This window comes from Stegodyphus dumicola, chromosome 7 (genome assembly GCF_044657685.1).
Source record: "Stegodyphus dumicola isolate Sdum_Otavi_A_Nest chromosome 7, ASM4465768v1".
NCBI lineage: Eukaryota > Metazoa > Arthropoda > Arachnida > Araneae > Eresidae > Stegodyphus > Stegodyphus dumicola.
Window position 1 is genome coordinate 8,108,629 of NC_140774.1, and position 4,897 is coordinate 8,113,525.

General features: G+C 33.6%; 1 pseudogene; it reads right to left on the reverse strand.

Annotated features, from left to right (window-relative positions):
• Positions 1 to 768: 768 nt before the first annotated feature.
• On the reverse strand, positions 769 to 4,467 carry LOC146996091 (uncharacterized; annotated as a pseudogene).
• Between the last annotated feature and the right edge of the window lie 430 nt (positions 4,468 to 4,897).

The window sequence follows — 4,897 nt, forward strand, 5'->3', positions numbered from 1 at the left end:
AGTATAGAAGTGGAAAAGGAATTGGAAGTTCCTGAACATCTGCTTCTGTGCAAAACTAAAAAGGAACACAGAAAGAACAAATATCAATCATAATGGCCACCCTCGTCTCATGGAACTGTCGCGGTTTCCACCGAAATTTGCTTGACATGAAAGCTATGATCAATGCTTATCATACTGTGTGCTTGGCAATACAAGAGACAAATCTAAAACCAGACCAACATGCAAAACTTCGGAGGTTTTATCTCCTCAGGAAGGATAACGTTGCAGGGGAGCATTCCAGTGGAGGTGTATGTCTCCTCACCTCACTCGACTATCCCTCATGTTTCTTTCCTTTGACGACATCTCTCCAAGTTGTTGCTGTACAAGTAAATTTTCATATTGTAGTTTTAGTCGTTTTTCTTTATTTGCCTCCTAATGAACACATTGATCAGTGGAATTAAATGATCTTGTGGCTCAGCTGCCTGAGCCTTTTATCATAATGCGTGAGTTTAACGGCCATACTCCATTGTGGGGAAGCAAAGACACCAATTCATGAGGAAGACAAATTGAGCAGGCAATTGAAGACCATTGCCATTGTCTCCTGAATAATGGGCAGTACACTTACTTCCATGAACCTACAAGGACATTCCACGCTCTTGATCTAGCCATCTGTTCACCATCTCTATTGCCATTTTGCAATTTTAGTGTTGGAACTTATCTGTACAACAGCAATCATTATCCCATTCTTTTATCTCTTGCACAAAGAGGAGCAAACCCTATGTCGAGACTTCATCGGTTTATACTGGATAGGGCAGGCTGGGAACTCTTTTCTTCCTCTGCAGAGCTCACACAGGAAATGGTAGAAGATGTGCTTATCGATGATGCAGTGGAAGCAGTTACAACTTCTATTACCCAGGCAGCTATGCTCTGCATTCCTAGAACATCAGGAAAAATAATAAAATATTCGAAACCGTGGTGGAATCGTGACCGTCATGAAGCACTGATAAAACAGAAAAAAGCGTGGGGAATTTTTCATAGATATCCTACTCTGCGAAACCTCATACCATTTAAAAGAGCCAAAGCAAATGCACGAAAAGTAAGAAGGGAGAGCCAAAAGAATTCTTGTATTTCATATGTGTCGTCAATAACTTCCTTTTATTTTTTTGCCTAACACATGTATAACCACTGTTGCATCCAGGGAGAAAGCAGCTTGCATCACAAGAATTACTCATGATGGAAATTGATATCAAATCAATATTTTCTGTATTGCTGCCTATGTCAAATACTATGAAAAGACGAAAAGCTAACAATTGCAGCGCCCTCTATAAATAATGCGACAAAAGTGGACCATTTTTAGGAAAAGTGGTAATACCAGTTTCCCCTCCTTTATACTCCGTGGTTTCCATATATATGGATGGATCTAAGTCAGCTTGCCATGTAGGGATGTCATTTATAATTGGGGACCACGTGGAAGGCAGACATTTACATGACATTTCCTCTGTCTTAAGGGGACACAGCACGTTTAAATGAAAAATTCTTACTTTTTGTTCAAACTTTAAAATATTTTTCAGTTATGTATATTGTGCATGTATTTACCTAAATATACAATTTTATAATGATAGAGGTAAAATTTCTCAAAAAAAAAAGTAAAATAATTTTATGTATTTTTACTTTTTTATACTTATATTCATATAGCCCCTTGCTCATAAAAATTAATCAGAAACCTACAATAATTTTCCTAAGGAATCTGTATCAAATGATAAATAAAATTGGGCATGCATTTTAAAATAGGATGAAACATCATTGAAAAATAAATTATTTATTAAATTTTTCACAATTTTTTGAATTTTTATCGGTTGTTATTTTACGATAAGCCTAACAATTCCCAGAAAAGTTCATCAATAGTAAAATGGATGCGCAGTTCTCTTATGAATAGTATTGGAATGATATAAATCAAGTATGAAAATAATTCGATAAGAATTAAAATGCAAGAGATAAATTGAATACTCGAAATTTTTAAAAATCTGAAATCCGTGAAAACACAATATAAAGATTTACTTTTACTTACATACCTGAAAATGACTTATAAATGCTTGTGCATTCTATTATATTACTACTTCATTTATTAGTTCTTTCTCAGCTCAGTTTTGTTTATTTGGTTTAAACAGAATCAATTTTATGTGCTATGCTCTGTAGACAAGCATAACACACGGTACCTCACTTAGATTTGTATTTACTTGCTAACCTACTTTTACCTATATTTCAAATATTATTGTCTAAAAATTTTCTTTAGTTATTCTGCATAGCATTGCAAATATAATATTATATAAATGAAATGGATTTAATCTATTCAAGTCTTTGATTGATTGCACAATGGCAATTTGAAACAAAAGCACGTCAAACTCTTTCTAAATATTGGTAGAGGACATTCGGTTACAGAACAGTTTTCAATGTCTTTTGGTATCAAAGCAATGGATAGTAAAGCTTGCAATAAATGTGTTGTTTAGCTTGTAAATGTGATCAAGGGTATAAAAGAGAAGATATTTGAGTTGTCCAGAAAATATTAAGGGAATAACATGAAAGTTGGTATCCATCTATGAAAGGTGAGTATATTATCGACACTGGAGTGTCGTTTCTTGGTATATGGCATAAATGTAGACATAATTCCTTGAATTCATATTTTGTATGAATCATATTTGTATAGCCTGTGCTAATCATATTTTGACTGACCTAGCGATTGATTTTGTGGTAATAAACTGTATATTTACTCAATTTTATGCAACTTTTTATACTTGATAATGACATCAGTTTGAATATATTTTAATATTTATGGAAAAAAAAACTAAATGCATAAAGCACAATATTTTAATTATTTTGGAAAGTATATCAAAATGTGATTCTTCGATGGTAGAAAATTTTTACAGTCAAAGAGATAGATAAGTAGCATAAAAATTTAAGCATAGGTCAAAACAGAGTTATATTCAATTTTATGCACATTTTGATATTCAGAATCACATTGCTTTGAAAATACTTTAATATTTCAGGCTAAACATGACTAATTAAAAACATAAAATTATAATGCATATAAAATTCCTTAAGAGAATAGAATAAATACAAATTCTGAAAAAAAAAGGTACTCTATTGTTATCGGGACCAGATTCGCGTATGCACATGTATATGTATGTATGTCCATATACATGTGTGTGTACACACATATACATACATAAGTACATATAGGCATGCATACATGAATCCAATAATCCATATATATGCATATGCACATACATGCATATAGACACACATTTCTGAATCCCGTCCTGATAACAGAAGAGTACCAAAAACAAAACTTGGTACTGCACCATGCATTTTTTTAATTGTAAATCATCTTTTAGTTAGAAGAAGAGTTTACAAATGGCTCTCACACATACAGTACTTTTACGCTAAGCAAATACACATATTCCAAAATGTGTGGCAGACACGTAATGGAAAAGTACCCCAAATTATATGTAACAGAAAACACAGTTTGAAGTTAGTTTTCGATGTAAATATGCTAAATCTCCATTGTTTTTAAAACGCTCCTGCACTGTATGTTATACCTTCATTTTTTAATTGCTTTTCCATTTTACTTTTGTTAAACTTTTCTTTTTTAACGAAAGCAGTTTTATATGTCACAGTGTTTCTCACAGTACTTTGTTTTAAATGTCGGCCATCCCGTTTCTTAGCAATACATAATGCTGGAATGTTTGTAATCGAGGGGTTCTTTACATGTTCGAAAGCTATATTTCCCATATTGAACTGGCTTATTCCTGACAGAGCAGCCAATTCTAGCCTTCGCTTTGAAACAAATACTTCTTTCGGACAATAATGCCAAATTAAATTGTGCAGACTTTCATTTGAGTTCTGTGTTTTTCCATTTGAGCATTGTTTCAACATTTCATCATTTGCTAATCTCTGGTAAACAGGAAGTATCTTAGATACAACCTTTTCAGGTACAAACGTCTTCATAGTAGTATGGTTAGGAATTTGTGTGCCTTTGGCTAAAGCTCTATTATAAAAGCACCAAGATTCACTTCCTAAAGGACACTTTTTATGTTGTGGATTGGTATTTGTAGAGCAGGAATGATACAGGGAAGCAAATATTGCAGTTTTCATTTTTGCTACATCTGGTACATTATCTCTGATTGCTTTCCGGTAATAGTTTGTTAGCTTAGTTATAGTTTTTTCTGTAAGATTTCCTTTCTTTTTACCACCCAAACATTCGCCCTTTATCTTCCATTCTCTTACTTTATTGCGAAGCCCAGTGCCAAGTCTTTTCGCAACATGATTTAAACACTCTTCCTTTACAATTTGTATATCACCATAGATTTTTTTTTAATTTGAAAGGTATATAAATGATTTTGCATCCCCATCCGAAAGAATTACGGTATATCGCATTCGACATTTTCCAATCGAACGTTTCCACAGCATCTCAGCTGCGTAAACTTCCATTGAAGTGGAAGAACAATCATAGTTCTTTTCGCACATACCTGAGGTTTTGTGGGAATCGAACCACACAGCATATTCTGTGGTATCGACACCCAAATTGTGGGCAGTAATTTTACAATGATAGCAGTATTTCGAAATTATCACAAAATCAATAACAAGGCCAGTCAAAATATCAATGACACAGCCAATACAATATAAGGAATTATGTCCACGTTTATGCCACGTGCCTTCAAACGACACTCCAATGTCGATAATATCCTCTCCTATCTTAGATGGATATAGAATTTCATGTTGTTCCCGTACTGCTTTCCTCGACAGCTCAAAGACTTTCTCTTTTGTGCTCTTGCTTTCTTTTACAAGCTGCACAACGCATTTATCAAAAGTTTTCCTGTCCATTGTTTTCATACCAACAGACATTGAAAACTGTTCTATA